The 17,603-nt window shown below is 32.2% G+C and overlaps 1 protein-coding gene across 3 annotated transcripts in view; it reads right to left on the bottom strand.

Annotated features, from left to right (window-relative positions):
- LOC129804241 (potassium voltage-gated channel subfamily H member 8) overlaps positions 1 to 15,391 on the bottom strand; it is a 130,361-nt gene extending 114,970 nt beyond the window's left edge. Inside the window, exons 1-2 of one of the 3 annotated variants that reach the window (XM_055851377.1) lie at positions 15,084 to 15,391; positions 9,144 to 9,760 (exon numbers count right to left, since the gene is read on the bottom strand). The gene's annotated coding sequence lies outside the window, so the exon portion shown is untranslated. The remainder of the gene's footprint in view (positions 1 to 9,143; positions 9,761 to 15,083) is intronic. The other 2 variants (XM_055851378.1, XM_055851379.1) reach the window with 2 other exon arrangements.
- Between the last annotated feature and the right edge of the window lie 2,212 nt (positions 15,392 to 17,603).

Here is a 17,603-nt window from a genome sequence, read left to right as displayed (position 1 = left end):
CGTTAGAAAAACTGAAAGTAAATTCATATTATTCGAAGGTATGAACGTTCGAAGTGAGAGTACTTTCCGCTATCTCCTGAAGTATGCTTGGTTATGGTGCTGACCGACTGCCCACTAGCGATCTCATCAGGTAACCGGCAGAAATCACTGAATCACAGATCGTATGACTCAGAATATTGCTTAACCCTTTAACGGCGAGACAGTTTTCGCTGACCGAAAATCAGCAATGAAAATAAACCCGATAAACAAAATCAGTAAAAAGTCTTACATCTAACCTTCGAAAAGCCAACGGAGTCTGATTTGTTGTATTTTTTGTCTCTGTGAATAATAGGGACAAAAATAGTCTAAAAGTTTAAGTAATTTTTCTGACTATACCGAGATAATTTTCACTCTAATGAAAAATATGATGTTTGAGTATTGTAGTTTCTTTTACCAAAAAGGTTTTGTTTAAAAAAAAAAATTGGAAGTATAAAAAAAAATTAAAATAATTTTTCAATATGAGAATTTAAAAATTCGTCATTTTTAAGCTCAAAAATTTACTATATAGCCTAATAGCTGAAGACTTTCAAAAAATATCCTAGATTCCCTCAACCTTCTACTTTACAATTACGTATACAAACATAAGAAAAAGATAACTTTAGGTAGTCAGGAAAAATTATTTTCTTCATGGGACACCGGTATTCTTATCGTCCTTAAAGGGTTAAAATTTGTTGTGTGGTTTATATTTTTTGAATTCTTTGAATTTGTGGCAGCTGTTGATAGGCTTTAAAACAACAGAAGCTAGCGTAATGATGAATAAGTGACAGCTTGGTCAAGAAGGCATGTGTCGCTGATACCGGAATTAGGGGAATTATTTAAGGAATTAATTAATGGATCGATTTGAGGATAAAGCATACAGACTCTGAATCGGGGAGGAAGTTTAAGGAGAAAAGAGGATGGGACACTAGGGATCGTCTCGCAGCCCGCAGACACAGGCCCAATCATTAGAGTACACCATTATTGGATAGAGAAAAATCAGGGCAAACGACGATGACCCAATTCGTAAAAAACTTCTAAGGAAGTCACAACATATGACAAATATTTCCTACGTATCGTATTCTAGTGAGGGAAGTCTTTCAGTCTTCGCACGTACTCTGCCTAAAAATAGTTCATATATTTTCTTATTATTAAGTCACACATTTCCTGAAAAAATAGGTCAAATTCATTAAAAAAAATATGGAAAAATATTAAGTGTTTGAAGCCGGAGTATGTGCAAAGTCTGAAAGACTTCCCCTATATTAAGTATGAGATTAAAAATGATGTATTTTTAAAACTTTCTCGTAGCTCTCCAATACATACATCTTTAATCAATTACTGCCAATCAGTAAATTTATTATTTTATAGGTTTTCTAGGACGAATTTGAATTCAATCCATTCAACCCATTCTATATAATAATTTCAGTTCTAATGCTTGGTTTTTTAAAATTTGATATCTGAATAACTCAGACATATCGCTTATTAAAATTCAAGGTACAGCAGGGACCCATTCTAAATTTATTAATTTAAGGCTCTTATTTGATTTCCTCCTATTATAATTTTGAAAAATATTATAAAGATCAAAACTTACACATTGCCCATCAGGTGTGTTCTAGGTGGTGGATAGCAAAAGACTTTAATTGGTCCGGAGAGTCGGTATTAGTTTGTTTGGAACGGAGGTAGCCAAAATCCCGAAAGCCAAAATTCCGAACGCCAGAATTTTGAAAGCCAAAACCCCGAAAGCCAAAATCCTGAATGTTCAAAATCCTGAAAGGGATGAAATTATATGGAAGATGGTGTGTAGAATAATTCCCCAAGGCACAGAAAATTTTCTTTTTCTTCCAACAAACGCGGGTGCAATCGTGACACTTTTAGGAATTTTGGATTTTGGCTTTCGGGATGTTGGTTTTAGAGATTTTGACCGGGATCCGTTTGGAAATAGCTACAGGAATGTATCAGTATTCTTGCGTCTTCGAGAAGTCCTTAGTGAATACTAAAACGTGGACCGCCACAAAACCCGTCTCTCCTGGGTAGAGGCCTGAGACCTCAGGCTTGCACCGAGTTTCACAGTATTCTGCTTGCAAAAAAACGATATCAAGGTCCATATTCACGAGCGTAACTAGATAAATTTTGACTAGTTACTGGTTCATACATTTTATAAAGATAATTTTGTCTCATTGCTTAAAAGAAGCGAAAGTGTCTCGGGTTAATACAAAAAGGAGTGTTGTACGAGATAATTGGTTTTGGCTATGGTTAAATTTCCGATTAACAATCGACAAACGAAACAGACAGTAACCATTAAACAGTTGTGACTAGCTACGTTAGAGAATTTGACCTTAGGTTCAACAAACCTACCACGATGACAGCGGCATTTCAAAAGAGAAAGCGACAAATTTAGGACTTTGCCCTAGGTCGTCTTGGGATCGACTCAGAACACCTGGAAATAGTGTGAGATCGACAGGCGTGATTAATTAATTAATTAATATTAATTGAAATTATGTCTGTGAGTATAAGTAAAGGAATAACATAAAATTTAGTATCTTTTTAATTTACTAAATTCTAATACTGATAAAGTTATATTAATTAAAATATCTCGTAATTCTGATCTCACAATTTTTATTTCAAACTCCAGTCATTATAAGTAAAAAAATATTAAAAAGAAATAACAATGTCAACATACGAAAAACCCCTTCTATGAAATTATAGAAGCGGTGAGTTCCATTAAATTTTTATTCAAGTTTGAGCTATTTTGAACTTTAAGCGTTCGCCGCCTTTTTAATTAAATATAGCTTACACATGTTCAACTGCATTTTCAGTCTGAATTATTCATTTCTTTTTTTTTATATTTTTTTTAGCAATGTTTAAAAACTTTATTTATTTTATTCATACCCTCGTATTTTATAGGAGAGCTCTCAGGAAACCTATGATAAAAAAGCAAAAACGCTTTTCAATATTAATAAGAACAAGTTTGAATTAGTCTGAGGTTTTTATGATATTTAATTTTTTAATTCATTAGTGTTCTCTGTACTTTATCAACTTTAACGTATCACTAAAAACTTCTTCAGTTGAGGTCGTACAATCGGTACAATCGACTATTCTATACAGTCTTCTTTTCTATCATTGTAAGGAGGAGATGTTTCATATCAAATGGTTAGGGTTGCTCTAGCAGAGAATTTGTTGCTATTAGGTGAGAAATTTAAGCAATATAATTAGCGACAATACATGCGAATCATCATAAAATATTAATACAGTAGCAGGGTGATACTAGAAAAGCTTTAAGGGCAAATCTACGTCGTTCCAAGAAACCTTCTTGTTCTTGACGTTAATTCAAATGCCAGCGGGAAGTTTAATTATTTGATTTCAGGTAATTCTAGCACAAATCATGCTGAAATGTATAGAATTATTTCCGGAATTTACCCAGCTCTTCACTATAGTTCAGCAGCAAAGTTATATAAAGAGTGATGAAGTAAATTGTAGAAGCAACGACACCATGCACAACAGAATGTCACATTTTTCACTTTAACGGAATTTTAACAGGCTGCACCACATAATCTTCTGCATTTGGTATTTTCTCCCACACAAAATGCACTTTCTCCCACCTACATAATGGACTTTAAATTCAATTCTTCTGCAGGGATTATTGTTACAGTGGTTACATTTTCGCAATTTTCCTCTAATCCACATGGAGAATATTTCAAGAATGACTTAAAGATTTTACACTTTGATATTTTGCGGAAGGTTCTGAGAAAAGAAATTCAAAATTGATGGAATATATGATCAAAGGGGAGTCCAAGAAAAATCCCAGCAAAGATAGATTAAGCCATAAATCCGTAGGAAGCGATTGAGAGCGTCAGAGTCACCCTTTGGCTGGGTGTTAGGAAAAGCTCCCTTTGTGATGTTGTAGCTTCTGCTAGGAGCTCAAACGAGATGAAAATTCCACAATGTTTGACGAATTACCCACATGTCCCCAGGACTAGAATCCAGTGATCCAACACAGAGCGTGTGTACACATTTATAATTCACACGTGAAAGCGGATTCTTGGTGAGAGAAAAAAAAGGAAGAATTTCATACAAATTATTATTATTCGGTCTGCAAGGGAAAATGATGACGAACTACCTCGGATGCTTCGTAAATAATAGAGTAGAAAGGGTTTTTTTTTCTTTTTTGTTCTCCAGAAAAGATGCCAACACATCCCGCCGAAGGGAAGTATTTACCACGCAGCCTTTGTGTGGCCAAAAATGTACAATAATCCCAAAATCAATATTGAAACAGAGGGAAAGGCTTGTTAGGGATCACACGTATATAATAATTTTTTTCTGTGGCTACAGGAATGAGAATGTGAATTTTTTTGCCAAATAATTCATCCTTTCATTTGGAATTAAAATTCATTTTTCATATTACAATTTTCGTAAAATTCTTCAGTGAAAAACCCAAAATTCCATATCTTCAGAACAGCTCCTTTTTTTGCTAACACACACTACCTATAAAATATTTAAAAACAACTGGGTATTTCATCTGTGGTGAAAATATTTACTCGTATGTAATTGAATTTTCTTCTTGTGGAAATATTAAAAGTAGCAGAGAATATAGAAGTTTATGATGAGAAGACTTTTGCATTAAGGACTTTTTTTTCTTGCTTTTCTCATGGATAATGGTTTTCAATGGAGCCACCTGGTACTTCGGTGAGACATCATTCGCCATCAACCATTCGTCAGCACAGGGAAAACCTTCTTCTCACGAGAGCACCTTGAAGAATTCCCAAGAAAAATAAATTCTAAGTAAACGACATTAATTCTTCAGAAATTCACCTTAATGACTTTTTTTTCTCGCACCATAGCAAAAAGATGATTTCTACTGCGAAAAATCTCTCTTAACAGCATTTTATGAAAAATTCAATGCTCAAATTGATGCGCTTGGAATGGAAGAAAATCTTTTACCACGCAAAGTTTCTGAAATATTTATGGATTTTCCATTCTTGCATATAATTTTCAATTATGCACATGTAAAGAATTCATGCAAAGCTTTTAGTAGGGAATCCCTTTAATATTCTGAACCCTTTCTCGAGGTTTTAACAGATTATCCGTTGTGAATATTAATATGAAATAAAAATGAACATTTTCATGAGTTATGTAGAAGTTTCGGCTAGACTTTCAAATTTAAGAAAGTTTCTGCAATATATTGCATATAATGGAAAAATGTTTTTTTTTACTGCTTATTGCTAAATTCATAAGAAGGGTGAAACGGGTGAACGAACAAGTTAAAATATAACATGAATGCTATGCTCTTATGATTAGTAGAACATTCAAAGGGGTGTCTCATTGAGAACAAAGTTGTACATTACCATAGATGTGGGTAGCTTTCCACCCCTGCTTTACGCAATATTTCCTTTAATCCTAAAACTTAAGGATGGTTCAGTGATCATAAGAACACTTAAAGATGGTCTAAAGATCATCCTAAAAGTGTTGGACTTAAAGAGAAACTTATGAAAAAAAAGGAGTGCTAAATAACCCTCATCTACGGTAACGAAAAATTTTAGGTTAGAAATTGGTATAACATACATCAAAAAGAGGCATTTCTACACCGAGAAAAAAATGGGGGTGCGATTAACTTTTTTTCCTCATAATTTGAACACTTTTTAGGTGTAAAAATATATCAACATTTTTTAATGTTAATTTTACACCTTTTTAAGGGTAAAATTAACATAAAAAAGGGTAACTTTAACCCCTAATACATCTAAAAAGCATAATATTTACACCGATTTCGGATCAATACTTCAGGGTAAAATAAACATTTCCGGAATGTTATTTTAACTTTTTCGGATTTCTCACTCAGTGATCGTTTGGTCCTGGAGGATGGAATTAAATTTAACACACGGATGGACGTATTGGGAGTGCGAAAGATTAAAAACGTTAAAAATAAGATGAAAATAAAAATAATTCAATTCATTGTAAGTATTTTTGAACAGACTACTGTTCGCTTGGTACGTAATCCCAAAATTTTTTGTGTTTGTGCAAAGAGGAAGCGACAATAAGAACTAGTGATACCCAAACCCAACTCCATAAATTTCACTCAAATAGAGTAAAGTAGTACAAGTTGAACAGGGCTTTTTGTCTTGATAAATTTAGTACTTCATTTTTATTATATTTGTATACTTTTAATGCTTTAGTTTTATAATTTGGTTCCTTGTGCTTAAAAATAAATTTAGTACTGCATTTATTAAGAAAAAAGCCATGTCCAACTTGTACCGGCGAATTGTCCAACTTGTAACACTAATTCCAAATTATATCACTTTGTCCTAGAGACAGTAAATAATTCCTGCCTCTACCGAGACTCGAACCGGGCGCTTGTCGCTGTCTTCTAGACTAATGCTTTACCAACTGAGCTATGGAGGTACCGGATCTGATTGTGTTTGCCACCGATCTCAAGCAATTGTCATGTGCACTTCAACTCGTTTTGACTCACTACGGGCCTAAGAAATGGTATCATGCCTACAGTATCCAACTAAATTGAAATATTCTCCTTAACAACAATTAAATCACATATCATAAAAAGATCTTTTAATAACTTTTCTAAGCTTAATGCCCAAGACACACTTATGAATTAAGCCGAAAAATGGCTTAATGTAATTATAATGAAAATAATGATTTGACATCAGTTTTCCACTAACTAAGTCGTTTCTCAGCTTAAGCAGAGAGTCATATTATTTCAGAAACTGATGGAAATGTAAGCTAATCATATTTTGATTATATAATAATTACGTCAAGCCGTCTCTCTGCTTAAATTGTAAGTGTGTCTGCTAGTGTAATGCGTTCTCCTGTTTATCTATCATTATATTCAAGTAAATACCGCACCTACAGGCTAAACAGTCAGAGATATTACCTTGGCACGTAGAACAATCTTCCATCTTTAAGTAATTCTAACATAAATAGGTAATAGTAACTCATAGTATTTTATATTGTTTAATCTATTCTACGATATTCAATTTCAATTTAGAAAAGAACTTGTAAGTTGAATACTAAGTTTTATGACTTTACAAAACAATAATTTGGATGAGGCATTTTTCGTGACACTTATTTTTTCGTATGTTCTCACATGTACCTACTTCATGCCAATATTATTTATGTTAAGCTAAAAGTCTATTCTTCCTAAATATTGCCTGAAAACTGCCATGGGTCAAACTTATTAAGGAACATAGGAAAAACCAATGGCATGAAACTTCTATCATTAGAAGTTTCAAAATTTTCCCCTATATGACTTCTTCCATAACCCGATATTTTCGCTTTTTTGGTTATCAAAAATACATTGATAGAGCTTTTAAAAATTCATACACAAAGTAATTTTTACGTGAAATCTCACTGTATTTCATAAACAACTTTTGAAGAATAGAGGAAAGTGGGACACCTTTGAAATGGGATGCTTTTGAAATTAGGCTTTTTTGTCTTATTTTTGAATAGTGGACATTACCGTGATATGATTTGGCTTCATAAACCAATTGTGAAACTTAGTAACATTATGATAAGCCTTAATTTCTTTTAAAAATAAGAGAACAAATCTAATTTCAAAAATACTCTATTCGAAAGGTACCCCACTTCTTCCTATCGGTGGCAGCCAAAACCCCGAAAGCCAAAATCCTGAAAGCCAAAATCCCGAAAAGGCCAAAATCCCAAAAGCCAAAATCTCGAAAGCCAAAATCCCGAAAGCCAAAATCCCGGAAGCCAAAATCCCGAATTTTCAAAATCCTGAAAGGAATGAAATTATATGGAGAAAAATGTTTAGAATAATTTCCTAAGACACAGAAGATTTCCATTTACCTCCGCAAGCGTGGGAACAGTCATGGGGGTAGCTGTAACACTTTTAAGAATTCGGGATTTTGGCTTTCGGGATTTTGGCCCATTCGGGATTTTAGCGTTCGGGATTTTGACCGAGACCCCTTCCTATGTATAGTTTAATTACTATCTTAATGGGGTCCCGGTCAAAATCCCGAACGCCAAAATCCCGAAAGCCAAAATCCCGAACGCCAAAATCCCGAAAGCCAAAATCCTGAATAGGCCAAAATCCCGAAAGCCAAAATCCCGAATTCTCAAAAGTGTCACAGCTACTCCCACGATTGTACCTGCGCTTGCTGGAGGCAAAGGGAAATCTTCTGTGTCTTTTATGAAATTATTCTAAACATTTTCTGCTATATAATTTCATCCCTTTCAGGATTTTGAAAATTCGGGATTTTGGCTTTCGGGATTTTGGCTTTCGGAATTTTGGCTTTCGGGATTTTGGCTGCCACCGATCTTAATGAGTATGACAAGTTATAGAAGTATGTGGTTGACGTGGTAGAGTACTATGACTTATTGTCTGTTTGGCTTTTAATTTCTAAATTTGTATGAATGAATTAGGATAAATGAAACTGATATGATAGTCAAATTAGATTTTTTAGTAAATACTCATAGCCCCACAGTTCATAGAGTAGCCCATATCTAGTAAAAATATTAATTTTAGTGATCAAGACTACGATGTTCTGTTTTGGTTATGTCTTAATAAATTTAAAATATTTTTTTACATACAAAAAATTACAAGTAAGTATAATATTTTTAGATTTTGAGGTTGTCATTTTATAATATTTTATAATGTAGAAATTTTGGGAAATAATTTTGTCAAAATTGATGTTAGAAATACATTTTAAAATGAGGGTTGAAAATGTAAAACTTTCAAATTTCTTACATCTCATTGGAATGACTTAAAACCTTGGTCATTAAAATAGGTTTATAGCATATTAATTCAAAATTTTAAATATGTACATTAAATCTTAAATTTAATTTTGAAATTTTACTTGTTACGTTTTATCCCAGATAAGCCCTAATGCCCCTAATGAAAATTTTTTAATTGAAAACAATTTTTACAATATATACATAAATCATAACTGTGCTTCTTAAGGTACTTTGATTTTAGAGATATCTTGTTTTCTATGGAGATAAGGAGTGACTTTCAAGCTACCTCTGAAGCTAAGGGCATCCACATTAAATTTCTTACCCCCTAGAAATTCCATTTCAAATTCACTGTGCGTAAAATCAAGATTTATCCGACAATATTTTAAACTTTTTTCTCCCTCAGCTAAATGGGAAAATTGTTCCATTACCTTTTACTCCTCTTCTGCAACGTTGGTGAATTCAATATAGGATGATTGTGGCAGAAATACCCCTAAACAGCTGCTATATCCATTATTGCACATTCCATAATTAAATGGAGAGCTTGATAGACACAGTAATTAAATATTTTTCATTTCTCGCTTCACCTTTTTCCGCACACAAACTGTTTTCTTTCACCACATTTTTTTGTTTAATTTTTCTGTGGACACTTTTCCCCGTCTTCCACCTTTTTGTTCAATCCATTTGCATTCATTAGTGTGAAAATACTCCTTTCCACTGTCGTTTATAGAGTCTTTTCCTTTACAGATTTTCTTTACTGTGCCTTGGTGTGGCGTTCACATGAGATATTGTGCACAATGAAATTTTCTAGTATTGTTTCACAATGTGGGGTATATTTCCCGGTTTTTTTCCTTTCACTTTTGGCGTACTTTCTTTCGTTTCCTGAAGAGAAGTCTTCAGAATGAAAAATTGCGAGTGCAAATACTAAAAGCTCAGTCAATTTTCACAGTTGGAATACATGGAAAATTTTGCCACGACGATTTTTTTTCCTGTAGTTTCCCTCTCAAACATGAACTCTCATAAATTGTCACTCAAACCCCTGTATGGGCTGGAAAATGGAAAATTTCTCTGTACTAGCTACAGGGGGAAAGAAAATATGGGAATGTACGATCTCCATGGGATATCGTTTTGATATTTCAAAATTGATGTGGTGAAATTGTGAAATAAAAAAAGAATCTTTTAGAAGTCCGGAAAATTCTTTTACGGAACAAATATTTTCCATAGCAGCAGAAAAATCAAATCAATTTTATGCAGTTTACTGAGAAAAAAAATTCTGGAAAATCCAACTCAATTTGGAGAAAACCCCTTAAAAAAGGGAATTGGATAAATCTTTCAGACAAAGGTCAACCATATAATGAGCTTTAGAATTTTCCAAATATAAACTTAATGCTTGATGGAAAGCAGTCAACCCTTCAGGACGTCTCAAGAGCCAATGAAACCGCACATATATAAATTTTCCCTGGAAAAACCATCATGAAATCACATTCGCATTAAGTAGGAATCAACGCACGTCTCAAGTTATGGATTCTTTATCTTCCCTCCTTCTATTCTTCTACGAATTATTATTATTATTAAGAACGTAGAAACCCGATTTTCCAAGTTTACCCCTCTGAACAAAGAGATTGTCAAGGAAAATCTGGGGATGGTTCTTATGGCAACATATTATTTCTCAGTATGGAGCTATTTATTTTTGTAAGTAAGTTCAAGATACACTCATGAATTTGGATTAGGTTTTTCAGGCTTATTAGGTAAACTTGACAAACCACGCGAATTCAATTACAGGTGGTATTGAATTTATAAGCATTGTTTTTTTTAATTTAACCTTTTAAGGCTCATTGTAGAACTTCTAAACTTGTACGAAAAAGGGAACCTTTTCATTCCAAAAAAAAAAAACTTAAAATGCTTTATTTTTGTAGTTAAATAACGGTCTTGTATCAACATCAAAACATTAATATCGTATCATTAACGTGACACGGGTGTAAGTTCATTTTGAATATCGATAAAATTAAATTAAAATTAAAACTTGACTTGACATGAAAATTTTCTTTTTTGACAAAAAAAAAACAAACTTTATTGAAATGTAGGGGAAAGTACCCATGCTTGACACCATTGGGAGCTTCGTAATGATTAAATTTTTCCTATGTTTCCCAATAAATATGACTCCGCAATATATTTTAAAAACTTGCCACGTTCCCATAGTTTTTAATATATGGTTGCGATAAGTCATATATATTATGAAACATAGAAAATTTAGTCATTACGAAGTTTAAAATGGTATCAAGCATGGGCACTTTCCCTTAACATCTACCAGAAAAAGAAAGTAGACTGATTGCAAAAGACTCTATTGAATGAGAGTCTACTAATATATTACAGTAGACTCTCGCTATTTCGGCTATTTTAGGCTCGGCATACTTTTTAATTGAGGCATACGGGAAAGTACTCTCCCTTCGAACGTTTATGCCTTCGAATAATGTGAATTTAGTTTTATTTTTCCTAATAGACTTACACATAATTATAACGTAATTATCAATAAAATTAATGATAAACTAACTAATATTTAATAGAAATGTGTAAGTCTCTTAGGAAAATTAAAATAAAATTCACATTATTCGAAGGCATGAACGTTCTAAGGGAGAGTACATTCCCCTATTTGCAAAAAGTTTGTTGACATTTTTCAAGATTGATTTTGGTTATCGAATGAAAGAAATATGCTTAAATTTGCATTGGTTTCCTTCATTTATGATGTTATTTTCTATTTTTAAGGGTATTTCATGAAATTTACAATAAATATGAAGATGTTAATTTAATAAATGAGCAGATGATTAAAAAATCATTGCATTTCAACCAGTTTGACGCACGAATTTTTCTCTAGTTGGGGTGACATTTCAGTCTTAAGTGCCCGAATTTGAGAGAGTCTACTGTACTTCGATATATTTTAATCCCGGGATCAATCTCTATAAGTGGTGAATATTTTATGGTTATTCGACATCCGAGTGACGAGATATTCAATTTTGATGTAGCCTAGTATAGAATGGAACCGTCGATATATTAAAAAATCTATAAAATTTTGCACATAAATTCATACAATTTAACATTATTTTATCGTAAAAGTCATAAAGATACATATTTTCCTGTTTCTTAGAGATTCTATTTACGCATGAAACGTACCAAAAAATTGTTTTCATAGAAAGTAATTTTTTAACAAAGTTCTACTAGTTCTACGTGGCATTAACACAATAATTATATATTATAATACTTGATTAATATGTAGATTTACACGTTGAATTCATATTTAACAAAATTACTGTCAAAAAACAAAAATAATCTCAAAATCAACAAAAAAAATTACATAGCTTGTGTAATAAAGAAGAAGCGAAAGAATTATTAAATTTTATACTATATTTTAAAAGCATTTTTTAAACAATGCTATGATTAATAATTATAGAAAGAAACTGTTAATTTAATAATTAGCCGAGATTTTTAACTGCTAGAACTCCATGAGAAAGCACTTTCCACAATCCAATTCTTTTTTTGAATTTTTCACTACCCTGGCTTCTAAAAGGTAAGGGATATCGATTTTCGGTTTTTGACTTATCACAAGAAGCCCAATCTGTTTTGATCATTTTTGAATAAGTTTTGTATTTAGTCTAGATGAATATTTCGTCCTGTTAAATCGCCATATTAAATAATTCAAGATCGGAAGTTAAGTCAATTAAGTAATTAAACTGTTAATGATTTTTTAAAATACACCCATATCGAATGGGATGATTTATGGTAATTTATAGACAAATATAAATAGACATTAATCTTATATTTATCCAAAAAGTTTTCGAAAAAGAATATAAGGCTGGGCTCCTTCTTGAGAGTTCGAGCAGATCGCGTAGCTTCGGATTCTTTGTCACCCCTTTCATTTTAAGAAATTAGCATATATTATTTCTAATTTGATTTAGTATTAACTATATTGTCTACATAATCTCCGAATTCCAATTTTTATGTCTTCTAAACTTTCCAAAACGTTAGGGATTCAATAAAACTACTTAGACTTCCTTTAAAATACACCATGGAAAATACAATTTTTAAGAAAGCTTATACCAACTTATTTAAAAGGAGTGGCAAAGCGTCCCAGGTTTTACGAAGTGCTCGAAATCGTAACATTAGATGCTATCCCTTAACCCTATAACGACGACACAGTTTTCGCTGACCGAAAATCAGCACCAAAATTAAACAGATAAACAAAATCAGTAAAAGGTCTTACATCTAATCTTAGAAAATTCAACAAAGTCTGATTTGGTGTATTTTTCATCTCTATGAACAATAGGGACAAAAATAGCCCAAAAATTTAAGTAATTTTTCTAACGATACCAATTACTGATAATTTTCACTCTAATGAAAAAAATATGTTTTATTGTAGTTTCTTTTACCAAAACGGTTTTCCTTAAAAAAAAAGTATAAAAAATAATTAAAATCAACTTCCAATGTGAGAATTTAAAAATTCGTCATTTTTGAGCTTTTAAAAATTTCCGATCTAGCAAATAGTTGGAAACTTTCAAAAAATAATCTAAATTCCTTCAACCTTTTACTTTGCAATTAAGTAAAAACATAAAAAAAAGAATAACTTTCGATAGTCAGGAAAAATTATTTTCTTTATGAGACATCGGTGTTCCAATCGTTCTTAAATGGTTAAAAATACTTTTACATCATTTATTGCTTACCAGTTCTCAACTGATTTAAACCGATTTGTAGATTACTCAAAAGACCGCACAAAATAAATTTAAGAGTAATTAAATTGTTTTTAGGACAAAAAATACTTATTGATTCATGATTGGTTTATTACCGATTCTCAATCGATTTATAAACCACTCAAAATATTCCCCAAAATAACTTAGGATTAATATAATTGAATTTCGAATAAAAATTAGTTATCGGTTATAAACCGATTCATTACCGGTCCAAAGCCGATTAGAACCGGTTCAATTTTGTCGGAAATTCCAAGACCTTTCCAACGAACCCAAACATGACTCAGTTTGCCTGATAAATGTGCTCTCTAGAGCCTTTTTTAAGCTTTGACCTTGAAAACCCGTTATTAAAAACACATCATAAATTGAAAAGACACGATTTGTTAAAAATACCATTAAAATTTTTCTCGTTGTAAAAATCGCCTTTTTTCTATTAAGTTTTCTGAGAAAATCATGAACAATTATGAACAACCTGCGTATTTAAGTTAATTAATTTCTCATGTAATATTAATGTTTTTAAGACGTAACGGTGAATTTTTAATGATAACCTTCGGTCCAAGTATTAAATAACGTAAAAGTCATGTTTTCTTTACGTTGCGTTGCTATTTTAGTATAATAGGGTATATTCTAAATACGATAAAAGTCTACAAGATTTTCTTAGGGAAATTATTAAAAAAAACTCGAATTTTTTTTATCAAATGTTTAAAATTTTGTCTTCTAAAGATGTTAAAACTTAATTCTACTTCTTCAATTCTATTACGATTAAATTCAACAAAAGTCGATTTTCTATAAATTCACTTTCCGAAAATAATTATTAAATTTGTTCATCACACTTCGAACAAATAAATATTGAGCAAATGTTGATGATCTGTTCAATTTAATGAGAGCTGAAAGAAGACACAAAAGCATTATAATTCACTGACACATGTACAAATACAAATAAAATTATATAAAATGCAATAGCATTAACGAGCTGTTATAGAACATTTTCAACTCTATTTAATGAGCTTTATTTGCATTATTTCCCTATATTATCATACTCAAAAGCCCTATTCTGTGGATTTTTTTGTGCAAAATCACAAAAGTTGAGAAATATGGGATAAAAATACTTGAGAACATGTATATAAGGAAAAAAAAACATCAGTGGAACGTTATCTCTGTGTGCTAAAATTGTCTCAAGAGGACAAAAGGAAAGAGAAAGGGCTTATAATTCACTGTGTCCGGAAAACCAATAATACTCCACAAAGATATTGAGTACATGGGATTCTTTTGTCATGTAAATTGTTTCTTTGGAGAGATTCGAAAAGATTTCCCAAAGAGAAAAATTGGCGTGGTGAAAATAAATAGATCTTCAATTTGCTCTTTAAATGCGTGAAATGCTGACACTGAGCAGAAAAAAAATTGAAAAATTGGATAAATCTAATTACAGGCAACATCGTTATTATTAATCCTGACTGGAATAGGAATTAATTTATAGTCACATCCTGAAATTTTTACCGTCGCCACGGCAAATGATATTGGATGTCAGATTGCAGATGGAAATACATAATTAGATCGAAATTGTAACTGGGAAATGTGAGGAAGAAGGACAGAAAAAAAGTCATCATTGTAATACGATACAAAATCAATTTGAACCTTTTTAATTAGTCTTATCGTCCTTTTCCACCAAAAACTCTACGTACTCTCTGGGATGTAGCACTCAAACCATGTCATGCACTAATTTAAATTTTCACTAATTGCACCATAAAATGTGATCGTTAATTTTTTTTTGCCGAGGACACTTTCAATGAAAATTTTTCTTATAATGCTCCACATGAGAAATAACTGAGAAATTTCGCAGATATTCTTCTCATTCACTGGTCCAGTGAATGAGAGAACAGTTGTAGGGATCAGAGGGTGAAAATTGAATCCTTGGGAAAGAGACACGTCTGAGCTCGTCAAGATTTCCCAGACAACTAACCGATTTGGATGAAATATGAAAATTACAAGTGGTTGTTGCATGAACTCTCTCTCACATGCTTTCTCTCCTCTCACACTGGGAAAATTCTCTCACAGGGTTGTCCAGGAAAAATTTTCCGAACGCTACTGGTATGCTCTCTTCACTACCGTAAGGTCTTTTCCCGAGGAAATTGCCAGAAATACCAGAAATAGTTCAACAAACAGTTAGTTTTAATTTCACTGAACAATTTGAAACTTCGCCAACAAGATTTCCTTTCAGGATATTGCAAGTACAGTGTCCATGAAAATCGACTCCACAAGTTGTTGAGTGGGTATACTCCACAGTCATATATTTTCCCGCCGAAGGAAATCGTTGCCCTGGGCAGACTCTCCACGTGGCATGCGCCGAAGCAACACTTGCAACTAACGAAATCCCCAATCGAAAAACGCCTGCATCATGCTCTTTTGGACTCTCTGTTTCACCTACATGTTGCTTCCACGGCGTATAAATAGACCGTACGTCTGAGGATGAGATTCTGGGTGAAAGAGGGTGAGATTTCAGGGATTTCTCTCAATGTGGCCTTTAAATGAAATGAAAATGTCGAAAGGTCCCACAGAGTGAAATATCTCCCTATCTTTTAGCCTCCTCAAATATTGAGCTTTGACATTCGAAAGCTCTTTCTCTCTCCCAGACCAAATATATAGGTATCTATTGAAATTACCTTGGATATTGCAAATATCTGGGGTATGCAACAATATTGTTGGATACAGCAATATTCTATATCGTATTATTTACACGAGTTCAATACTGTTTTGTATGATTGTTTATTAGAAGATAAATAGTATTTGGAAGACGAAATTGGAAATTCAAATTTTAAGGGTTTGAGAACTTTTAATCAATCCAATTAACAAGGTCATAAATAAGATTTGAGTATAATTAGCTGCTTCCGTTAGACACTATTGTAATTATGACTTTCAATGACACCATATCCAGAGAGCTGTTAATTAAGTGAATTAAGAAACTTTTGTGTTGTTTGAAAAATTTCGTTAAAATTGTCCTTTTTTCGAGAAAATTGAATATTATCCCTAAACAAAAATCTCATGAACCATACCTACCATTTTTTCAGTTACAGAATAAATTTCTTAGACTAAAATTATTCTAAATCGTTTCCGAATATTACAGAATGGATCAGTTGTTTAGCTGAAGTCAGTATGGTAAGACATGCAATAGAGAATATAGAAACTTAAAATAAGTTTAAAAGATTTTCTAAGCATACGGAGTAAAAAATGAAAAATAGTAGTATTATTTTATTTAAAACCACGTAAAGAGAAGGCTTTCAAAAGCTTCGCGCAAACTCTGTCTTTAAACACTTAATTTTTTTCCATATTCCTTTAACCCTTTAAGGACGAGAAGGTTAAAAATCGGGGGTTAGAAAAAATCTTGTTGTTTGGCTTTTTGGTGCTAAACATAACTTTAGAAAATCGTAGTAGGACAAATTTTGTTTTTGGGTCACCGGTGACTCAATCGTTCTTAAAGGGTTAATGAATCTGGCCTATTTTTTTCAAGAAAGTTGTGACTTAAAACTAGCTAGACCGAGATCTACAACTGGTGAAAATTTGGTGGTCATCTGGCATTCGGGTAACGCAATATTCAATTTTTTCAAAAAAAAAAAAATTACACAGGCGGCAGCATAGGAAATCGCCAACTTCAAATGGCTCTCCTGAAATGTTGTCATTCTGAGATAGAATAGTATGGAATGGAACCGTCGATATATATTGCCATAGATAGGTTAGATTCATTGAAGGTGCAGTGGATGACAAATGTTTGTTGCCTAATGTATGTTCGAGAAACCAGATGAAAAAAAAATATAGAAAAAATTTTTAAATTTTTCTTTTTGAAAATGGGTTGCATGTAATCCGTAAATTTTATTCATGTATTTTAAAAATTAATATATTTTTCGTTTCATAAAAAAAAAATGTTTTCGAGAAATGTTTATAGTTTTCATCCGTCAAAAGTTTGTTGCCCCATTTAATAAGTAATGCAAAATTAGCAAAAACATGCAACTATAACTTAATGTAATCCGATTAAGTTATGTTACTTTCCATTTTTAACCTAAATTTAAAATAATAAAAAATATAATTATTTCCTTATTATTTATCATCGTTTTATAAAAAATATAATATATTGACCACTGAAAACTTTAGAAATGTGCAAGC

The sequence above is a fragment of the Phlebotomus papatasi genome, chromosome 2, assembly GCF_024763615.1.
Source record: "Phlebotomus papatasi isolate M1 chromosome 2, Ppap_2.1, whole genome shotgun sequence".
In the NCBI taxonomy this organism is placed as follows: Eukaryota; Metazoa; Arthropoda; class Insecta; order Diptera; family Psychodidae; genus Phlebotomus; species Phlebotomus papatasi.
Note: the sequence above shows the minus strand (reverse complement) of the source record. Positions and strands in the feature narration are given on the sequence as shown.